The sequence below is a fragment of the Somniosus microcephalus genome, chromosome 6 (assembly GCF_052327205.1).
Source record: "Somniosus microcephalus isolate GS21.2 chromosome 6, FLI_Smic_1.0, whole genome shotgun sequence".
Lineage (NCBI taxonomy): Eukaryota > Metazoa > Chordata > Chondrichthyes > Squaliformes > Somniosidae > Somniosus > Somniosus microcephalus.
In genome coordinates, this window is record NC_140992.1 from 131,470,560 (window position 1) to 131,494,491 (window position 23,932).

General features: G+C 47.5%; 1 protein-coding gene across 4 annotated transcripts in view; it reads left to right on the forward strand.

Moving 5' to 3' along the window:
- wdr33 (WD repeat domain 33) overlaps positions 1–23,932 on the forward strand; it is a 191,985-nt gene that overhangs the window by 10,046 nt on the left and 158,007 nt on the right. For 2 of the 4 annotated variants that reach the window (XM_085990785.1, XM_085990789.1), the window contains exon 1: positions 11,377–11,510. The exons of 1 other annotated variant lie outside the window; for it this stretch is intronic. The gene's annotated coding sequence lies outside the window, so the exon portion shown is untranslated. Of the gene's footprint in view, positions 1–11,375; positions 11,511–23,932 lie in introns of those variants that run through there. One more of the 4 variants, XM_085990788.1, reaches the window with a different exon arrangement.

Genomic DNA, 23,932 nt, shown 5'->3' on the forward strand with positions numbered 1-23,932 from the left:
GAGCTATGGAGCAAGTCCTGCAAGGGATTCCGGGGACTCAATGCTACCTAGACGACATCCTTATAACAGGAGAAAACGACAACGAGCACCTTGCCAATTTGGAGCAGGTGCTCACTAGGCTGAAAGAACGGGGCCTACGAGCAAATCGCCCCAAGTGCGAATTTTTCCAAAATCAGATATCATATTGTGGCCACATAATTAATAAGGAAGGGTTGCATAAGTCACCTGAAAAAATTGAAGCAGTTATAAAAGCCCCAGCACCTGAAAATGTTTCACAATTAAGGTCATTCCTGGGATTAATAAATTACTATCATAAATTTTTACCGAACTTATCAACTATTCTACACCCTCTTAATGATCTTCTACAGACAGGAGTTGGTTCATAGGTATTTGCTAAGCAAGTCTGGGGGGGGGGTTTCTAAAGGATATACACAATACACAGGCTTATATAGCCCAAGTGGCAATTACCGGCATTACGCACACCTGGGGCTCTTAAAGGCACATACACCATAATTGCTCTTAAAGGCACATACACCACACCGTTCCTTCATCGTTGGGTCAAAATCCTGGAACTCCCTCTAACAGCACTGTGAGAGTACCTTCACACGGACTGCAGCGGTTCAAGAATGTGTCTCACCACCACCTTCGAGGGCAATTAGGGATGGGCAATAAATTGCCGTGCCAACGACATCCATATTCAGTGAATAAATAATACATTAAAAAAATTATATTTATGCTTTATAATGCGTAAATTCTGTTGAAATGAAACCGAGAGGCATAACAGAGCCGTGATGCTCAAATAAGGAGTGTGCAACATAAATAGCAAATTTAATGGTTTGCTAATCCATCTCCTGTGGCATTACACATGGTAAGTCAGAGAATATAGTCTGTCTCTGACCTGTCTGAGTGTTGCTATTTCTCTTGCTGAATTCCCTCTTCTACTCCAGTCTCGCCTGCTTCTGTCCTTAACTCTTTGCTTTATTTCTGTCTTTATCTTCTTTCCATTCAGGTGGGAGGTTGAGGATGACATGGCCTGCTGTAGCAGGTGAATACCAGTGGCTGCAGGCTGCATTTAGGTTGTGGGTTGTGGGAACATTTTGAACTCAGCGGCTCTCTTCTCAATCCCCCAATTACTTGTGCATCTCCCACACCATGCTCCCATCACATTCCCTACCCTTCACCACCTCACTACCATTTCTATTTCCTACTGCCTCCCTCCCATCAGTGCCCTCCTTTGACCTACTCACTAAATCCCTGTATCTTCCCCTCCCCATGCTTCCTTCTCAGTCACCTCACCTTTAATCCACTATCCACTCTCCCCCAATCTTACTCACTCCCCCCAAGGGCAGGTGGTGAGAGATGAGAGATTGCCTCTGCTTCAAACTGTTTCCCTCCCTTCCCTAACTATTTTGCTTTGTTTGCTTTCATAATTCAATTAAAAAATCAATTTAGTATGAGGAAAGACACTGTCAGTCTCTCGCTCTCTATCTGTATACTGCTCTTATACGTGTCTCACAACTATGAGCAATCAGCATTTACCTTTCCCAACTGTGAACTGAACACAGGTGGAATAATTAGTTGGGTTCACAATTTAATTATATTTTTAAAGCTACACTGTTTGCATAAAGAAAGAAAGGCAGACACATACACATTTCAGCTTAATACACTTTTTGAAGTTTATAGAACAAACAAAATCTGCAACAAATGTGTAATCAGTAGTAATTTTTCCCCAATCTTTCTCACAAACACACAAAGCCTCTCTGTAAAACAAACAGCATACATTTTACCTGAAAAAAGCTTTAAAATTTTGTTCTCTAGCTTTTCTCAAATAATTTTGAAAAATAACTGACTAGAAATTGCTAGTAGCTAGAGAAAAATATTTAATTGGTACAGTTGGCTGAAAGTGTAAAGTCTGTGGGTTGTGCAGTTAATTACGACACAGACTTCAGGAGTAACATACAACAGGACTTTACTATTCGAAGGTCAGGGCGAATCTGCCCTATAAATCATGCCACAGCACTTATATACCGGTGTGGTCACCGTCGGTATTACCGTATACAGAAGCCAAACAAGTAGTGCCACACCTAAAATAGTTCTCTTAAAGGTGAACGGTTACATACAATAGTCTCTTAAAGGTAGACGGTTACATACACTACAATCCTCCCTTTTTAGCTTACAACATACTATTTCTCATTAACATACATATATTCAACTTCAGGTAAACAATTTACAGGTATAGTCTCTGTGGGAAACAGTTCACAGGTTCAGTCTCTGTGGGAACAGTGTATAGATTCAGTCTCTAGTCTTGACTCGGTCCGAACAACATCGCTGTGGTGTAGCCGGTTCACATTGCTAGCGCGACTCCTCCACTAGTCTTCCCCTTGACGTAACAGCTTGAACTTTCGTCCTGCTGAACCAGCAATGCTGACTTTTACAAACAGCTGTATTGCCTTGGTAATTTTCCTTACTTTCCAACTGATTTATCTCCCTTTGTAGGGCCCACGTGCATGATCTGGTAGGAGTGATAATGATTTTGATGGTTATCATCTTCTGCTTCTTCTTTTTCTTTTCTGCTTCTTGGAGACTCTCGGGGCTCCCTTATCAGCTGCCAGCTGTAGCGCCACCATCTCTCTATGTTCCTTAGACTTTAAGTGCTTCATCCTGATTTCTGCACTTTGGGAGTTTTCATCACAAGCTGGGCAGACCAGATCCTCGTAATATTCAGTGTCACTCAACAGGTCATGGTAATATTCGGTGTCGTCCTGAGCTAGTCTAGCGAGAGGGCCTGCTACTTCTTCCGTACCCAACTGGACGTTAGCCGACTGTTGTTCCCTCCCTAGACATCTTTCCTGAAGAGACTTCTTCATGCGTTCATATTCATCCCGCTCTTCCTGGGTTTCCTGCAAATCCTTCACTAATGACCTCGTTTGTGATTTCAACACTTCCCCTTCCCTCGGGGATTGATTGAACAGGCTATTCAATCCTTCTACTGGAGCAGCTGTTTCAACATTCTGCTGTTCACATTGACGTGATTCAGCGTACTTTTGGCATCCCTGTAAAATCTGTGTTGCAACCTCAGCTATTTCCATAACTTTTGAGAGCTCCGAACTCCTTCCCTTTGAAGATTGAAGCTCGTGTTCAGATTGTTCCCATTGTAGAGTCTTGTCCTTCAGCATATGAAGGAGTTGGCTGACCGTTAACTCTTCCACGGGAACACTGTGGGTCAGAGTCTTCTCCATTTCATCCACCTTTTCCTCCAATGCTTTCACCTTCTTTTCCTCTTGTACTTTGGCTTCCAGCGCTCGGAGAAGTTGCGCCTTGATGCTCTCTAGCTCATGTTCAGAGGCCATTCTTACAGTCTCTGTGTTTCTTACAGTTCCCTTTTCTTCCACTGAACGGATTCCCAGTTGAATCTGTTCTTCAAGTTGTTGAATCTCGGTCATTGCCGCCCCATATTTGTCTTGGGTTTCCTTTAATATTTTTATGAGTTCTTGTACATCTTGTCTTTCAGGTTCTGCCATGTCTTTCACCTCTAATTTCTCATCTATGGATGGAACTTCTACCGATGAGTCTGTCTTGGCCTTGAGCTCATCAAGAATTTCCTGCAGCCTTTGGACTTCTTGCTCATATGCTTCCACTGAAACTAGCTTTTCGGAGGTTGCCGAGTTAACCCCTTCCAGAATTGTAGCCTGGGCCTGTTCATACTGTTCTTTCAACTTCTCACACTCTGCTTGTAAGGAGTCGTAGAGAAGAACTGGAATAAAATCCTGGCTTCCTGAAGATTCCTCTTCATTTGCTTCTTCCTGCAAATATTCTAACTCCTGAACAGCATAAGGGAGATGTGATCGGTAATTGGTCACGATGGCTCTATGGTCGCTCTCTGCTTGAGCTAGCTGCTTCTGTTGTCTTTCCAGATTCTCCCATTCGGTATCATAGAACTTTTTCATTGTTTTCATCTCTTGTACGAGACGGTAACTCAATTGTTCTAATTGTTGTCGTAATTTGAAATAAGTTTGAGTCCGAGCTCGGTGTTCTTCCGTCATGGATATGTCCGTAACTTGAACAGGCTCAGAATTTTCTGTTGAACTAGGTTGTCGTTGTTCGGTGGAGTTCTGTTCTGAAACTTTGTTCTTCTCTGGAGCATAAGCCTTTATGCATGCCTTCGTTTTTCCAACCTTCGTCGGCAAGTCCATTTCAGCCTTGTCTTTCATATTTGGGTTGGTCTTATCGTCATCCGTTTCAGAATCTGAGCTGATTGTCTGCACCGAGTCCTCACTCGTTATGGCTTTTAGATAGTGCCATTCCATGTCTATTTTCTTGATCCACTCCTGTCCTAGAAGTGGTGGTCCTCCCTCATGTAGTACGTATAAGTTCATTCTTGGGTGTTCTTTACCCCTATCTCTCACTTTGACTCTTATCTTTCCCATGGGGTATACTTTATGCCCCGTGTATGTCTGCAATACGAACTTGGTATCTCTTAAGGGTATATGTGAGAATAGCCGGTGGTAATCCCTTCGATTTATGACTGATAGAGCTGATCCAGTGTCCAACTCCATTTTCACTTGGATTCCAGCTATTTTTAGCATGACCCAGATAGTTTGTAGGTCAGCTTCCTTACTCACATTGTGAATTCTCAGACTACCCAGCTCCTGGCCGTTTGGGTCTGAGTCTGAATTCTGTTCGTCTGAACTCTTCTCAGCCACCTTGTGTACCTTGTTGTACTTTTCCTGTGATGGCTTCCTTTGGTTGTTGGTCCTTTGGTTGTTGGTCTTCTTCCCTGACCGGCATACCTTAGCTATGTGACCCAGTTTGCCACATTTCCTACATTCCTGGTTCTTAAACCAGCATTGGTTCTGGTCGTGTGTTGTCTTCCCACAACGATAGCATTTTGTTGTTGTCGAGGTAATTTGATCCACACTTAGTGCTGCTGTCTTTAGCTGCATTTCCGCAGTTCCCTTCGCTGCGGCTTCGTGCGATGCTGCAATAAGGACAGCCCTGTCAAGTGTAAGGTCGTTCTCTTCGAGTAGTCGCTTTTGCGTTCCTTCCTTTGCCAACCCACACACGAACTTGTCTCGCAATGCCTCTGTCAGATTCCCTCCAAACTGGCAGTATTTCGCTAGTCTACGCAGTTCGACCAAGTATTCTGCGTTGCTTTCGTCTTTCCGTTGTGTTCTCGCATAGAATTTGAATCGTTCCGCCAACATCAACGTTGTAGGGTTCAAGTGGTCCTTCAGGACAGCCACAATATCATCGAAAGTCTGATCCGCCGGTTTAGCTGGTGCTCGTAGATGCTTCAAGAGCCCGTATGTCTTTGCGCCCATCGAGTTCAGCAAGGTTATAGCTTTGTCATCTTCTTCTATTTTATTGGCCTCACAATAGATCTCAATGCGTTCCACGTACGTGGCCCAGTCTTCTACTTCGGAATTAAAATCGTTGATGTTACCACGCTTAGGCATCTTCCTCTCTTTGGGAACAACACAAGTATTTCTTTAAATTATTATTTCTTTTTTTTCCTAAGATGGCGGTTTTCCCGCGAAAATGGTGGTTTCCCGCTCTTATCTTCTCTCCCCGCCCACTTCAATGGCAGTTTCCCGCTTCTGTCTTCTTCCCCGCCTAATGGCGGCTTCCCGCGTTTCTTCCCTGGCGGGAGGGGTACACTTTCCCCACGGGCGACGGCCGCTGGCTTTCAGGTTCACAGCCTGCGCGTCGGCTTCAAGGCTTTCCCCTTTTTTTTTTATTTTATGGCAGGGCGACCGGCTCTGGGTACCCCGTTGACGGCGAACAGGTTCAGCCGCTGGGCTGGCTCTTGCACAGTTCCCCTTGCTCGGCTCTGTCTCTCTCCCGCTCGCTCGGCTCTGTCTCTCTCCCGCTCGCTCGGCTCTACCGGCGCTGGGTACACCCCGTTGACGGAGGACAGTTCAGCCGCTGGACTGGCTCTCGCACAGTTCCCCTTGCTCGGCTCTGCCTCTCTCCCGCTCGCTCGGCTCTACCGGCGCTGGTTACACCCCGTTGACGGAGGACAGTTCAGCCGCTGGACTGGCTCTCGCGCAGTCTCTCTTGGTCGGCTCTGCCTCTCCCGCTCGCTCGGACCCCAATCGCGCCTCCCAGCCCTCTCGCAGTCCGGTGCTTCTCTCCCCGGCTGTGGCTGAGTTTCTCTCTTCCCGCGCCTACGCTCCCGGTCGCAGCGCTTCGTGGCTTCGGTCACTGCCCGGCTTTTCCCGCCGGTCGCGGTCTCTCACGACGCCGTTGGACCCGACTTTTTGTCCGGCTCCTTTTCCCCCTCGACCGTGGTCGAGTGCCCAGCCCTTATCCTCCGGCTATTCTTTTCACTTTCCCTTACTCACAGTCACCGTGGCAGAAGGGACAGTCAGTGCCTGTTGCTGATGGAAGTTTTTGTCGCTAAAGTCTTCCTCCTTTCTATTGCTGCAGCCTTGAGTTTTCTCCCAGCCGAATGACGAGGGCGGTTGCCTCTTTTCGACGCTCTTTCGTTGCTTTGAAATTATTGTTGCCGCAGGGTACGATCGGACTCGTCGCCACTGTAAAGTCTGTGGGTTGTGCAGTTAATTACGACACAGACTTCAGGAGTAACATACAACAGGACTTTACTATTCGAAGGTCAGGGCGAATCTGCCCTATAAATCATGCCACAGCACTTATATACCGGTGTGGTCACCGTCGGTATTACCGTATACAGAAGCCAAACAAGTAGTGCCACACCTAAAATAGTTCTCTTAAAGGTGAACGGTTACATACAATAGTCTCTTAAAGGTAGACGGTTACATACACTACAGAAAGCATCCTTGAAATTAGGTAGACTGCACATGCCCAGACTGCACACTCCAAATTCAGCTCTCAGATTCACAGCTTGAGGCAGAAATATCAAGTCCAGGCCCTCACTCCTGAGAGGCTGAGATCTGCAAGTAAAAACTCTAATGAAGGCATTAAAAGACACAAAAGACAATTCAATGGATACATCTAATCATGCTATTTTGAAATATAATTAAAAACATCTTTACTGTGTTTAAATCTTTATGTTGGCAATTAGAAATTTCAGTTATTAAAAAAATGGCAGCAAAAACATTCAGAAAGCATCTTTAAAATGATTTGTGTGGGAAATCTACTCAAATGATGTAATTAGAGTTACAAACTTACATGGATAAAACCTACTGTAAATTTGGACATTGGAGTTTAGAATGGTTAAAAATTTTGCACAGAAGTGTGACAGAACCAAAAAATAACATTTTGAATACAGGAAGTACATGTAGATGTAAGATTTTTAGCAAGATACAGATAGATTGAGCAGCAAGGGAAATACGATGTCTTTAATTGTTTATATGTGTTATTTTTAATGCAGGTGGTTATAACACACTCACCTTCCCACTACATCCTTCATACTCCTCCTCACGCTTGTTTCAATGTGAATTAGAATGACAGAGAGGCAGGAAGGAATGAAGGAATTGGAAATGGGTATGAGAGACAAAGAGGGGACAGGAGTAATGGTGGAAAGAGGGAATGATCCAGGGAATGAGGAGTGAAAACGATGGAGAAGAAAATAGGCAATGAAACAGAAACATGACGAGAGAATGAGAGGAAAAGTGGAAATTTGCAGGCAAATTATAGAAAGATGCAAGTAGTGATAATGGGGGACTTCAATTATCCTAATATAGACTGGGATAGTAACAGTGTAAAGGGCAAAGAGGGGGAGGAATTCCTGAAATGTGTACAAGAGAAACATTCTTGATCAGTGTGTTTCCAACCCAACGAGAAAGGAAACAGTGCTGGATCTAGTTCTGGGGAATGAAGTGGGGCAAGTGGAGCATGTTTCAGTGGGAGAGCATTTGAGGAACAGTGATCATAATATCATCAGGTTCAGAACAGTTATGGTATGAACAAGGAACAATCAAGCATAAAATACTTAACTGGAAGAGGGCTTACTTCAGGGAGTTGCAAAGTGATCTGGCGCAGGTGGACTGGAATCAAAGACAATAAGTGAACAATGGGAGGCCTTCAGAGAGGAGATTGCTCGGGTACAGACTAGACATAGTCCCGTGACGGGGAAAGGAAGGGCATCCAAAGCGAGAGCTCCCTGGATGACTAAAGGTATAGATTAAAATGAGACAGAAAAAGGAGGCTTATGACAAATGTAAGGTTTATAATAGAGAACCAAGCTGAATATAAAGTACAGAGGAGATCTAAAAAAGGGAATAAGAGGGGCAAAGAGAGTGTATATGAGAATAGATTAGTGGCTAACATAAAAAGGAACCCAAAAGTCTTTTATAAACACATAAATAGTAAAAGGGTAGTCAAAGGAAAGGTGGGGCCGATTAGGGATCAAAAAGGAGATCTTCTTGTGGAAGCAGGGGGCATGTCTGAAGTACTAAATTAATACTTTGCACCAATGTTCCCTTTAATTTTTTGCTGGTGCACGGTTTTTCCCATTTAAAAGCCGGTGAGCCGGCTGCGCAGGAGCTGCAGCGCGCTGCACGGCTGTACAACTTAAAAGGAACATTGCTTTACATCTGTCTTCACTAGAGAAGAGGATGCTACCAATGTTGCAGTAAAGGAGGTGTCATAGAAATTTACAGCACAGAAGATGGCCATTCGGCCCATCTTGTCCGTGCCAGCCGACAAAGAGCTATCCACCCTAATCCCACTTTCCAGCACTTCGTCCATAGCCTTGTAGGTTACGGCACTTCAAATGCATATCCAAGCACTTTTAAAATGTGATGAGAGTCTCTGCCTCTACCACCCTTTCAGGCAGTGAGTTCCAGATCCCCACCACCCTCTGGGTGAAAAAATTTCTCCTCAAATCCCCTCTAAACCTCCTACCAATTACTTTAAATCTATGCCCCCTGGTTATCGACCCCTCTGCTAAGGGAAATAGGTCCTTCCTATCCACTCTATCTAGGCCCCTTATAATTTTATACATCTCAATTAGGTCTCCCCTCAGCCTCCTCTGTTCCAAAGAAAAAACCCCAGCCTATCCAATCTTTCCTCATAGCTAAAATTTCTCAGCCCAGGCAACGTCCTCGTAAATCTCCTCTGCACCTTTTCTAGTGCAATCACATAATTCCTGTAAATGTGGTGACCAGAACTGCATGCAGTACTCTAGCTGCGGCCTAATTAGTGTTTTATACAGTTCAAGCATAACCTCCCTGCTCTTATATTCTATGCCTCGGCTAATAAAGGCAAGTATCCCGTATGCCTTCTTAACCACCTTATCTACCTGTCCTGCTACCTTCAGGGATCTGTGGACATGCACTCCAAGGTCCCTCTGATCCTCTGCACTTCTCAATGTCCTACCATTTATTGTGTATTCCCTTGCCTTGTTAGTCCTCCCCAAATGCATTACCTCACACTTCTCCGGATTGAATTCCATTTGCCACTGTTTTGCCCACCGGACCAGTCCATTGATATCTTCCTGCAGTCTACAGCTTTCTTCTTCATTATCAACCACATAGCCAATTGTTGTATCATCTGCAAACTTCTTAATCATACTTCCTACATTCAAGTCCAAATCATTGATATATACCACTAAAAGCAAAGGATCCAGTACTGAGCCCTGCGGAACCCCACTGGAAACAGCCTTCCAGTCACAAAAACACCCTTCGACCATTACCCTTTGTTTCCTGCCTCTGAGCCAATTTCGGATCTAACTTGCCACTTTGCCTTGGATCCCATGGGCTTTTACTTTTGTGACCAGTCTACCATGCGGGACCTTATCAAAAGCCTTGCTAAAATCCATATAGACTACATCAAACGCACTATCCTCATCGACCCTCGTTACCTCCTCAAAAACTTCAATCAAGTTAGTCACACACGACCTTCCCTTAACAAATCCATGCTGAAGGTAAGCATGCAGGTGCAGCAGGCGGTTAAGAAGGCAAATGGTATGTTGGCCTTCATAGCGAGAGGATTCGAGTACAGGAGCAAGGATGTCTTGCTGCAGTTGTACAGGGCCTTGGTGAGACCACACCTTGAGTATTGTGTGCAGTTTTGGATGCCTTTTCTGAGGAAGGGTGTTCTTGCCATGGAGGGAGTGCAGCGAAGATTCACCAGACTGATACCTGGGATGGCAGGAATGATGTATGAGGAGAGATTGGGTCGATTGGACTTATATTCGCTGGAGTTTAGAAGAATGAGAGGGGATCTCATTGAAACTTATAAAATTCTAACAGGACTAGACAGACTAGATGCAGGAAGGATGTTCCCGATGGCAGGGGAGTCCAGAACCAGGGGTCAGAATCTAAAGATAAGGGGTAAGCCATTTAGGACAGAGATGAGGAGGAATTTCTTCACCCAGAGTGTGGTGAACTTGTGGAATTCTCTACCACAAAAGGCAGTTGAGGCCAATTCATTAAATATATTCAAGAAGGAGTTAGATATATTTCTTAAGGCTAAAGGGATCAAGGGATATGGGGAGAAAGCAGGGACAGGGTACTGAATTTGGATGATCAGCCATGATCTCAATAAATGGCGGAGCAGGCTCGAGGGGCCGAATGGCCTACTCCTGCTCCTATATTCTATGTTGCCTGTCCCTGATTAATCCGTGTCTTTGTAAATGAAGATTTATCCTGTCCCTCAGAATTTTTCCAATAATTTTCCCACCACTGAGGTTAGGCTGACTGGCCTGTAATTACTCTGCCTATCCCTTTCTCCCTTTTTAAACAGTGGTACCACTTTAGCAGTCCTCTGGCACCACACCTGTAGTCAGAGAGGATTAGAAAATGATGGTCAGAGCCTCTGCTATTTCCTCTCTTACTTCTCTTAACAGTCTGGGATACATTTCATCCGGGCCTGGGGATTTATACACTTTCAATGATGCTAAACCCCTTAATACTTCCTCTTCAAAGGAGGCAGTAGCGATATTAGATAGAATAAAAATAAAGAGGTTGTACTTAAAAGGTTGGTCGTCCTCAAAGTAGAAAAGTCACCTGGTCCAGATGGGATGTATCCTAGGTTCCTGAGGGACGCTCTGGCCACAATCTTTAAATCCTCCTTGGAGTTGGATAGCTCTACCAAAGAGCCAGCACAGACAGGATGGGCCGAATGGCTTCCTTCTGTGCTCTATCATTCTATGATATGGAGAGGAGTGGAAGAATACAGTATATAGTTCAAGTAGTTGGACGCAAAGCATGGTAACAGCATCATTAATGGGTTAGAGTTAAAGATTAGTTGCAGTGAGGATACTATAAGGATTACGGTATATTTACACCGTATGTGTTTTTGGGAGCGAAGCTGTGAAGAGTCGGGCACTTCCGATTGAAACAAACGTGTCGACATCCCAATGAAGACAACGTGGGCAATGCGCATGCGCATTGGGGCAGCGCCGGGCGCCCGTTGGAGGGTGATGCGGCGGCGGGGCCGCGCACGCACTGGGCGTCACTTCCGGCGCAGGGGGTGTTTGTGGAAGATGGCGGTGGTGAGGAGACCCGCGGCCTGAAGGGGATCGAAAGGGCGGCAGCGGACAGGCACTAGAGTGAACCCAAACTGAGTGAGACCGCACTGTGGTAAGTGAGAGTCCCGCATCTCGCACCGCCCTGCCTGCCCGCCTCAGTCACGCACACTGTACGGGCAGAGTGGCGCAGTGCTATCCGGCCGCCGCCATTTTGCGCACAGAGCCGGGAGAGAAGGCCCGGCCCCGGGGCGGGAGAGAAGGGAGGCCCGGCCCCGGGGCGGGCGGGAAGGGAGGCCCGGCCCCGGGGCGAGAGGGGAAGGGAGGCCCGGCCCCGGGGCGAGAGGGGAAGGGAGGCCCGGGGCGAGAGGGGAAGGGAGGCCCGGCCCCGGGGCGAGAGGGGAAGGGAGGCCCGGCCCCGGGGCGAGAGGGGAAGGGAGGCCCGGCCCCGGGGCGGGCGGGAAGGGAGGCCCCGCCCCGGGGTGAGAGGGGAAGGCCAGGCCCCGCCCCGGGGTGAGGGGGGAAGGCCCGGCACCGCCCCGGGGTGGGAGGGAAGGGCCGGAGTGGGAGAGAAAGCCAGACCCGGCAGGGCAGGTAGTCAGGCCCGGACATCACCAAGATGGACTTGTTTCTGAGGAGGGATCAGAGGACCCGGACCTCGAAAGGACTGGATAGTCGCCCCGGTGTGCAGAGTGTGATGTGCGGCTTAGGCTTTGGAGGTGCGAAGGGGACTGATGGGTGGGAGGAAGAGGATTCGGCTTTTCAGATTTCGTGGCACTTTTAACCTGCTCCGAGTTCAGCAGTGGGGTTTGGATGTGATACAAATTGTACCCCTGACTAACGTGAAATTAGCAGGTGGGGAGGGGGAAGAATTGTTCAGTTGCACCTGGGGGAGGGGAGGGGGGGAAAGAGTTCTGTGCTGGGAATTGGAAAAGAAAACTGACTTTGGGGGAAGAAGAGGGGAGCGATTTTGAAAGTGCATATAGTTGCAATTAAATGTGACAACATTTTTTACATTTATATAGAATAGTTAATAGTGCCCCTTGATACCAGGCCCATTTTTCATCTACATGGTGCCCCTCAATCATCATCTGGAAATAAAACGTCAGATTTCACATGTATAGAAACATAGGAGCAGGAATAGGCCATTCGGCCCCTCAAGCCTGCTCTGCCATTTAATGAGATCATGGCTGATCATCCAAACTCAGTACCCTGTCCCTGCTTTCTCCCCATATCCCTTTAGCCTTTAAGAAATATATCTAACTCCTTCTTGAATATATTTAATGAATTGGCCTCAACTGCCTTCTGTATGGTAACGACACCCAGTTCTACACCCCTCCACTGCCTCTGATTTGTCATGCTGGTTGTCCGACATCCAGTATTGGATGAGCAGAAATTTTTGTTGGTAGGAAAAGTAATGGAATGTTCACTAAAAAATGTAATAGAAAAACGTCTAGGAACCAAAATATAATGGTACAGATTTCAAAAGGAAAAGTCATGCTTCAGCAACCTTATTGATTTCTTTGAAGAAGCAACAGAGCAGCTAAGGGTGATGTAGTAGATGTAATATATTTGGATTTTCAAAAGGTCTTTGATAAGGTACTGCATTAGGTTCCCTCTAATTATTTTTCATGCAAGGTCCCTTTAAGTTTGAGCAGCCACGCATGCGGGGTATCTCTTCCAGTGGCAACAGCTTGCAAGCGGCCTGCGCGGAACCTCCGGATTGATGCACGTCCACGCACCTTAGGGGGATCATTGCTCATAATTGAGGTCCGAGCGTGTGGAGTCGGGCCAAGTAGCAGAACGGATAGCAAGCTGGTTAGAAAACGGAGTAGGGGGTTAAAGGTAGTTATTCAGAATGGCTGAAGGTGGGAAATGGTGTTCCATCAGGATCAGTGCTGGGGCCACTGTTCGCTATTTACTATTTGGACTCAGGAATCAGAAGTGCAAATTCAAAATTTGAGGATGTCACCAAAATTTTTTTGGGGGGTGGGGTAATAGTTAATACTGAGGAAGAGTGTGACAAAATACAAGACAACATTAATAAACTTATAGAATGGGTGTGTAAATGACAGATGAATATGAATATTGGTAAGTGTTAGGTGGTGCATCTTGGAGGCCATATACCTCTGGGACAATGTTTACACGTGTTATTTTCTGAGTCTAGATGGGCTAGAGGTGTATAGGAATCTAGAGGTGACCTAATAGAGGTCTTTAAAAGTATGAAGGGATTTGATAGAGTAGATGTAATGAAGATGTTTCCACTTGTGGGGAGTCTAAAACTAGGAGTCATCATAAATATAAGATGGTCACGAATAAATCCAATAAGGTATTCAGGAGCAATGTCTTTACCCAGAGTGGTGGAACTCGCTACCACATGGAGTGTACTCAATGGGGTAGAGGAGCAAAGGGATCAAGGAGTACAGATTCACAAATGATTAAAAGTAGCAATGCTGGTTAACAAGGCCATAAAAATGCAAACAAGGCACTGGGGTTCATGTCTAACGGAATAGAATTGAAAAGCAGAGAGGTTATGTTAAAGTTGTATCGAACCTTGGTTAGACCACACTTAGAGTTCTGTGCACAGTTCTGGTCTCTATATTATAAAAAGGGTGTAGAGGCACTGGAGGAGGTGCAAAAAAGATTTACTTAAATTCTGAAGGTAGGCATAGACGAGATGTTTCTACTTGTGGATGAGTCCAAAACTAGTGATCGCACATATAAGACAATCACTAACAAATCCAATAGGGAGTTCGGGAGAAACTTTACCCAAAGAGTGGTTAGAATGTGGAACTTGCTACCACATGGAGTAGTTGAGGTGAATAACATAGATGCATTTAAGGGGAAACTAGATAAAGGAATAGAAGGTTATGCTAATCGGATTTCATGAAGTAGGATGGGTTGAGGCTTGTGTGGAGCACAAACACCGGCATAGACCAGTTGGGCCGAATGGCCTGATTCTGTGCTGTAAATTCGATGTAATTGAACAACTTACATTTATATAGCGCTTTTAAAGTAGTGAAATATCCAAGGCGCTTCAACAGGAGCGTTATCAAACAAAATTTGACACCGATTAACATAAGGCAGATGATCAAATGCTTGGTCAAAGAAGTAGGTTGGAAGGAGCATCTTAAAATGGAAAGAGAGTTTGAGGTTTATGGAGCGAATTAGAGCTTAGGGTCAGCAGCTGATGGCATGGCCGCTAATGGTGGAATGATTAAAATTGGGGATGTGTAAGAGGGTAGAATTGGAGGGTTGTAGGGCTGGAGGAGGGTAGAGATGGGGAGGGGCAAGGTCATGGAGGCATTTGAAAACAAGGATGAGAATTTTTAAATTGAGACATTGGAGGACTGGGAGCCAATGTTGGTCACTGAGCAAAGGGATGGTGGGTAAAGGGGACTTGGTGCGAGTTAGGGTACAGGCAGCAGAGTTTTGGATGAGCTGAAGTTTACAGAAGGTGGGAGGCCGATTAGGAGAGCATTGGAATAGTCAAGTCTAGAGGTAACAAAGGCATGGATGGATGAGGGTTTCACAAGCAGATGAGTTGAGACGGGGGCGGAGTCGGGTGATGTTACGGAGGTGGAAGCAGGCGGTCTTGGTGATGGAGTGGGTATGTGGTCGGAAGCTCATCACCAAGGTTGCGAACGGCCTGGTTCAACCTCATTGTTGCCAGGGAGAGGGATAGAGTCGTCATAGTTATACAGCACAGAAAGAGGCCTATCGTGTCCACGCCGGCCATCAAGCCCTGTCTATTCTAATCACATTTTCCAGCACTTGGTCCGTAGCCTTGTATGCTATGGTGTTTCAAGTGCTCATCTAAATGCTTCTTGAATGTTGAGGGTTCCTGCCTCTACCACCCTTTCAGGCAGTGAGTTCCAGATTCCAACCACCCTCTGGGTGAAAAAGTTTTTCCTCAAATCCCCTCTAAACCTCCTGCCCCTTACTTTGAAACTATGCCCCCTGGTTATTGACCCCTCTACTAAGGGGAAAAGTTCCTATCTATGCCCCTCATAATTTTGTACACCTCAATCAGGTCCCCCCTCAGCCTTCTCTGCTCTAAGGAAAACAACCCCAGCCTGTCCAGTCTCTTCATAGCTGAAGCGCTCCAGCCCAGGTAACATCCTGGTGAATCTCCTCTGCACCCTCTCCAATGCAATCACACCCTCCTATAGTGTGGCGACCAGTATTTCAGCGGTAGCCTAACTAGTGTTTTGTACAGCTCCATCATAACCTCCCTGCTCTTGTATTCTATGCCTCGGCTAATGCAGGCAAGTATCCCATATGCCTTTTTAACCACCTTATCTACCTGTCCTGCTGACTTCAGGGATCTATGTACGTGCGCACCAAGGTCCCTCTGATCCTCTATCCCTCCTAGGGTCCTACCATTAATTGTGTATTCCCTTGCCTTGTTAGTCCTCCCAAAATGCATTGATGCGCCATCAATTACTCAAAAGACTGAGGTTGAGCGAGTAACAATCAGGCTTTTATTAACTAAAGAATGAAGGTCTTGTCTCGAGTGGTCGACCCGTCCAGAATACTAAGGGACTGGGAGGTAGTCACTTATATACCTGGAATAGTGGGAGGAGTCAGCCGAGGCATGTCCAGACCTGTACCTAGTGGAATACACATACAGACACAGACAGGTATGACAGTGGTTTACCACATTCACCCCTTGTTTAAAAATGAGTCCGGCGGGGTGAAGTGTATTTAAAAGTTCGTGTATTGGAGTCTCTCCGGAGGTCTTGTCTGCCGCTGTGATCGACGTGGCGACGGCAGGGGTGGTGGAGCTTCCGGCGTCGCGTCCCGTGTAGGCTGGGGCCCTGGAGTGTAGTCCTCGTGGGTGACGGGCTCAGACGTGCCGGCTGCTGGGGTTGGATATCGGGTCGTGGGGGGGGGGCGGTGGTAATGGGTAGTGGGTTACAGCGGTCCCCGAGGGTGCGAGGTCTCGTATGGAGACTGTGTCCTCCCGCCCGTCCGGGTACGCAATGTAAGCGTACTGGGGGTTGGCGTGGAGGAGGTCGACCCTCTCGACCAGGGGGTCCGTTTTATTGGCCCTCACGTGTCTTCTCAGTAGTACCGGCCCTGGGGACGTCAGCCATGGCGGTAACGATGTCCCCGATGTGGACTTCCTTGGGAAGACAAACATTTTCTCGTGAGGGGTGGCATTGGTGGCAGTGCAGAGAAGTGACCGAATCGAGTGGAGCGCATCGGGGAGCACCTCCTGCCAGCGGGAGGTCGGAAGGCCCCTAGACTTTAAGGCTAGTAGGGCGGCCTTCCAAACAGTTGCATTCTCTCTTTCCACCTGTCCGTTCCCCCGGGGGTTGTAACTGGTGGTCCTGCTTGTGGCTATACCCCTAGCGAGCAGGTACTGGCGGAGTTCGTCGCTCATAAACGATGAGCCCCGGTCGCTATGGATATAGCTGGGGAAACCGAACAGGGTGAAGAGGCTGTTCAGAGATTTAATGACCGTGGCACTGGTCATGTCCGGGCAGGGGATAGCGAACGGGAACCGGGAGTACTCGTCAATGATGTTGAGGAAGTACACATTGCGGTCGGAGGAGGGGAGAGGCCCTTTGAAATCGACGCTCAGGCGTTCGAAAGGGCGAGTGGCTTTTATCAGGGCTGCGCGATCTGGTTGACCATGTCAGCTATGCGGGGGAGTGGGTAGGCGTCCAGCAGGGTGTAGCGGTTTATTGTTTGGCTGTAGTCGATGACCAGGCGCTGTTTCTCGCCGGTCTTAACGACCACAACCTGGGCTCGCCAAGGGCTGGAGCTGCCCTCAATAATCCCCTCCTTCAGGAGCCGTTCCACTTCGGTTTTGATGAAAACCCTGTCCCCGGCACTGTATCGCCTGCTCTTTGTGGCGATGGGCTTACAGTCGGGGGTGAGGTTAGCAAACAGTGGGGGGGGTAGGACTCTGAGTGTGGAGAGGTTGCATCTGGTGCGCGGCGGGCAATTTGGAGGCTGCTGGCTGCGGACTGTGAGTGGGGGGAGGGGGCCACCGTACGCCATCGTAACGCTTTTGAGGTGGCACTGGAAATCCAACCCCAGTAGAACGGCAGCGCAGAGGTCGGGCAGGACCAGGAGTTTAAAATTATTGAACACAGTCCCGTCTACTACTAGTGTCACCACGCAGTAGCCGCCAATGTCCGCTGACTGGGACTCGGAGGCCATAGAAATCCGCTGGTGCGCAGGCAGGACTGGGAGAGAGCAACGCCGCACCGTGTCGGGGTGGATGAAGCTCTCTGTGCTCCCGGAGTCAAAAAGGCAGTTTATTGCATGGCCGTTTACCTTAACGTCCATTTTGGACCGAGCTAGCTGGTGCGGTCTCGTTTGGTCCAGCGTCACAGAGGCCAGCGTAGGGGTCGGTGTGTCGCTGCGAGTATCAGATGGGGGGGGGTTGGCAGTCTGCTGCGTCCCGGCTGGTGTCCAAGATGGCGGTGTACATGATTCCCATGTGGCTGGAGTCGTCCAAGATGGCTGCTGCTGCGGTGGTTCGCACATGGCTGGGGTGGCCCAAGATGGCGGCTCGCACGGCCCACACGCGGCGCTGCTGGCGTTCGGGGTGGCTTTGGCCTTGCAGACGCTGGCGTAGTGTCCCTTTTTCCCGCAGCCCGAGCAGGTCGCATTCTTCGCCGGGCAGCGCGCTCTGGGGTGTTTGGCCTGGCCACACAAGTAGCATTTCTGGCCTTGGGATACTGCTGTCTGGCTTTGGGACACTGCTGCGGTAGTTGGGCCGTTGTTGGGCTGTGGCTGGGGTGGCACGGTGCTATGGGGCTGTCCTACCGTGTCCCAGGTTGTCGTTCCCCGCGGCGTCCACGGTGCAGAGGAGTAGGCATCCATGCCCCGGGAGGCTGCGTCCAGCGTTAGTGCGATGTCGGAGGCTTTGTCGAGGGTGAGGTCACTCTGCTCCAGCAGTCGCTGTCGGGTGTAGTTGGACCTGTGGCCCGCTACGAAGGCATCCCGGATCAGTTCCTCCGTGTACTTAGTGGGCGTTACCGCCTTACACCCACAGGCCCGGCCAAGCACGGACAGTGCTTGGAGGTATTCCTCAGTCGATTCCCCAGGTTGTTGCTTGCGACTCCCCAGAAGGTGCCTAGCGTATACTTCGTTCACAGGGCGCGTGTACTGGGTCTTGAGGAGCTGGAGGGCGGCTGTGTACGAGGTCGCGTCCCGGATGACTGAGTACGCTCGGTGGTTCACCTTGGAGAACAGGACAGACAGTTTGTCCGCATCCGTTTCGACCGCAGTGGAGGCAGTCAGGAATGTCTCGAAGCACGTGAGCCAGTGAGCAAACTTGGTGGAAGCGTCCGCTTCCCGACTGTCCAGGTCCAGGCATGCTGGTGTGAGGATCTTCTCCATTATAAAAAATGTAGTTAATAAAATTGATGCGCCATCAATTACTCAAAAGACTGAGGTTGAGCGAGTAACAATCAGGCTTTTATTAACTAAAGAATGAAGGTCTTGTCTCGAGTGGTCGACCCGTCCAGAATACTAAGGGACTGGGAGGTAGTCACTTATATACCTGGAATAGTGGGAGGAGTCAGCCGAGGCATGTCCAGACCTGTACCTAGTGGAATACACATACAGACACAGACAGGTATGACAGTGGTTTACCACATGCATCACCTCACATTTTTCAGGGTTAAATTCCATTTGCCACTGTTCTGCCCATCTGACCAACCTGAAGCTTCCCTCCTCGCTATTTACCACTCCATCAATTTTCGTGTCATCTGCGAACTTACTGATCATACTTCCTACATTCATATCTAAATCATTAATGTACACTACAAACAGCAAAGGACCCAACACCGATCCCTGCGGTACACCACTGGACACAGGCTTCCAGTCACAAAAACAACCTTCGACCATCACCCTCTGCCTCCTGCCACTAAGCCAATTTTGGATCCAATGTGCCAAATTGCCCTGGATCCCATGGGCTCTTACCTTCTTGACCAGTCTCCCATGCAGGACTTTGTCAAAAGCCTTACTGAAGTCCATGTCGACTACATCAACTGCATTACCCTCATCCACACACCTAGTCACCCCCTCAAAAAATTCAACCAAATTGGTTAGACATGATCTCCCCCTGACAAAGCCATGCTGACTATCCTTGATTAATCCCCGCCTCTCCAAGTGGAGACTAATTCTGTCCCTCAGAATGTTTTCCAATAATTTCCCTACCACTGATGTTCGGCTCGCTGGCCTGTAATTCCCTGGTTTAACCTTCTACCCTTCTTGAATAATGGTACTACGTTAGCTTGGAGTTGCTGGCTAGGGAGTGTAGTTTGTGGCGGGGACTGAAGATAATGACTTCCGTCTTCCCAATATTTAGTTGGAGGAAATTTTTTCACATCCAGTACTAGATGTCGGACAAGCAGTGTGACAAATTAGAGACAGTGGAAGGGTCGAGAGAGGTGGTGGTGAGATAGAGCTAGATGTCGTCAGCGTACACGTGGAACCTGACATGTTTTTGGATGATGTAGCCAAGGGGCAGCATGTAGATGCGAAATAGGAGGGCCTGCAATTAAACATTAGGAAGACCAAAACCATTGTCTTCAATCCCTGCCACAAACTCCATCCCCCTCCACGGCCATTGTCTGAGGCAGAACTGGACCGTTCGCAACCTCCGCGTTCTTTTTGACCTGTGGTTGATTGGGTGGATGCGGGGAGGATGTTTCCACTGATGGGTGAGACTAGAACTAGGGGGCATAATCTTAGAATAAGGGGCTGCCCTTTCAAAACTGAGATGAGAAACTTCTTCACTCAGAGGGTAGTAAATCTATGGAATTTGCTACCTCAGAGCTGTGGAAGCTGCAACATTAAATAAATTTAAAACGGAGATAGACAGTTTCCTAGCTGATAAGGGAATTAGGGGATACGGGGAGCGGGCAGGGAAGTGGACGTGACTCTAGATTCGGATCAGCCATGATCCTATTGAATGGCGGAGCAGGCCCGAGGGGCCGTATGGCCTACTCCTGCTCCTACTTGTTATGTTCTTATGACCTTGTGCGAAGATTCTGGCCCCGTGTCCACTCCATCACCAAGACTGCCTACTTCCACCTCTAACGTCGCCCGTCTCCACCCTTGCCTCAGCCCATCTGCTGTGAAGACCCTCGTTCTGCCTTTCTTGCCTCCAGACTTGACTGTTCCAATGCTCTCCTGACTGACCTCCCACTTACTCCGTAAACTTGAGCTCATCCAAAGCTCTGCTCCTGCACCAAGTCCCGCTCAGCCATCACCCCTGTGCTTGCTAACATACCTACATTGGCTTCCGGGCTGGCAATGCCTTGGATTAAAAATTCTCACCTCATGTTCACATCCCTCCATGGCCTCGCCCCTCACTATCCTGCAGCCCTACAACTCTCCGAGATCTCTGCGCTTCTCCAGTTCTGGCCTTTTGCGCATCCCTGATGCTCTTGGCGGCTGTGCCATCAGCTGCCTTGGGCCCTAAGCTATGGAATTCCCTCCCTCAACTTCTCTACCTCTCTCTCTCCTCCTTTAAGACTCTCCTATCTCTGGCAAAGCTTTTGGTCACCTGTCCTAATACCTCTTTGTGGATCGGTGTCAAATTTTGTTTGCTAACACTCCTGTGAAGCACCTTGGAACATTTTATTACATTAAAAGCGCTATATATAAATGCAAGTTGTGTAGAATAACGTCCTAATGTGCTTTGCAGAGGAGATAAGGAGCAGACAAAGTCTTTACAGGAGGGTTAGGAGAGGTTACTTGAAGCTAGTTCAGAAATGTGTTTCAAGGTGTGAGGGAAATGAGTTTGGGGGATGGAGTTTTCAGGGCCAAGGTGGCTGTCATCAAAGGTGGGAGGAGGTAGATGATGGGCAGTAGGTCAGAGGACTGGAGGATGAGGGAGAAGACATCATGGAAAAGGTGGCAGCGCTTGGTGTGACTGGACCATGGAGAGCTTTGCAGATGAAGATTTTAAATTCAGTCTGTTGGGGTTTGGAGGGCAGCATAGGTCAGTATGGAAGGGCTAGTGGGGCAAGATACAAGTGGTGCAGTTTCGGACAATTTGAAGTTGGAGGGCAGAGGCTGGTAAGAATGGCATTTGACGGATTAAGTCGTGAGGCAATGAGGATGTGGATAAGAATTTTGGTGACAGCGCAGCCTAAGTTGGGGCAGATGCAAGCAATGCTTTGGAGGTGGCAATGTGTGCGTGGTTGGGTATGGAGTTTGAAGTTCAGCTCAGAGTTGAACAGAATGAGAATGCTAATGCTGATACTGGCCACAGACTGGCTCAGCTAGAATGAATAGCCAGAGAGGAGGATGGAGTTGATGGCACCAGTGTGGAGTTTTATTGAGAGGGTGGGGGGGAACAATGGCTTTTGTCTTTCTGATGTTTAATTGGAGGAAATTCTGGCTCATGGAGATGTTTGTGGGGTCGGGGGAAGTGGTGGAGAGGAAAAGCTTGATGTCATACACGTGGAGCCTCACTCTGTTGGATTGGGGCTGCAGAGGTAATGGGGCGGGTGGGAGCACAAGCCGATTGCTGGAGATGCATTAACTGATTTGGACAGGGAGGACTGGAATCACGCAAGGGCAGTCCCACTGATTTCAGATGTTACTGCTTCACAAATCTTGGAGCACATGTGAATAATGAGCTCTGGACGATACACACGTTTGCATTTAAAGGGAAGGGAAACTACAAAATTGTCTAAATATCTCGAGTAGGCGATGTGGTTCCACCTAAAATGCTATCGCAAAATGTGATAGATTTTGTATCATACTAACATTTGTTACCATTTATTCCTCTCAATCATAGTTGTCATTGTTTTTTATTTCAAATAAGCACTGACATTCTGCAACCGTTTCAAGAAGTTTTTTCAATAAAACAAAGCATTTCTTAACTGCTGACATTATGACAGGTGGAATAGATGCTGCATTTTGCAGTTTTTGAGTATTCTGATCTACAGTACATAGAATTTACAGCTCAGAAACACGCTATTCGGTGCAACTGGCTGTATGCTGGTGTTTCTGCTCCACACAAGCCTCCTCCCACCCTACTTCATCTCACTCAATCACCATATCCTTCTATTCCTTTCTCCCTCATGTACTTCCCCTTAAATGCTTCTGTTATTTGCCTCAACTACTCCATGTGGTGGCAAGTTTCATATTCTTACACTCTCTGGGTAAAGAAGTTTCTCCTGAATTCCTTATTGGATTTATTAGTGACTCTTATATTTTTGACCTCTAGTTTTTGACCCCCCTGCAAGCGGAAATATCTCTGTCTACCCTATTGAACCCCTTCATAACTCTTAAAACCTCTATTAGGACACCTGTAGATCCCTACCCCATTTAGACTCTTACTTTCCAAGGAATATGTGGCCTCTTTATTTGTCCTACCAAAATGTGCCACCTCACACTTATCTCTATTGAAATTAATTTGCCATTTACACACCCATTCTGAAAGTTTATTAAAGTCGTCTTGTATTTTGCCGCAGTCTTCCTCAGTATTAACTATACCCCCCAATTTGGTGTCACCACAAATTCTGAAATTGTTCTTTCGATTCCCGAGTCCAAATAGTATATGTAAATGATTAACAACAGTGGTCCTAGCACCGACCCCTGTGGAACACAATTTCCCACCTTCCGGCAGTCTGAGTAAATACCTTTTAACCTCTACTCTGTTTTCTGTTTTGCAGCCAGCTTACTATCCATTCTGCTACCTGTTCAGTGCTGCATACAAATTACTTCTGGTGTAATCTGTAGTACAGTAATACTTCTGTTCACTCGTGTCCCTTCTGTCAAACAACTGATATAACACTTTTTGCTCTCACCACAAGCTTAACTGTTTCGTCAGGTTCCCCAGTCCCTTGCTGAAATTCAGCGTTCCTTTTTCTGTGGCCTCATCTTGAGGCTTTTCCTCTGGTCTTTGCATCTCAACTGGTTGTTGGGTTTTAATCTGATTTGGTTCTACTAATCTTGTTAGTTGAATTACCTCTAATTACCATTTGGAGATTGTTTTGGAAACAATGAACTCTAAGGGGGGGGCATTACATTTAGCCCACAGAATAAAATCAATCCTAGCAGAAAGAATTTCTTCATTGATAGACTACAACATAATCTGTGGTACTCCCTTTATCTGTCGCGTCCCATGGATTTGACCAACGCAATACGGTCAGTGGTTACCAGGGGCTCATCACTCTGCAGCTGTGCACCAACTGGCCGGAAAAAATGACAGCAAGGCCAAGAAGTAATTCCACCTGCGAAGATAGAAAATAAATAAAGCACCAAAGTAGGGCAGGTCACACCTGTTTAGGAAGATTACTGATGCCCCCTCCAGAGCTGGATTCCTGCCACTGTGGGAGAATTACTGACACAGGGCCCCTGCTACTGCAAGAAGATTAATAATGATATGTCGATGTGTGTGATATTGCTATTTCCAACTGTGATCCCGGGCCTCCCTTATTTCCTAGTGCTGCTCAATGGGGCTGAGGCTACCTCTTGTTTTTGTCAACAATAGCTCCTCAGCCTTTGGTAGCATTGCCTTCATCCTATTGTATGCTCCAAAAACGTATT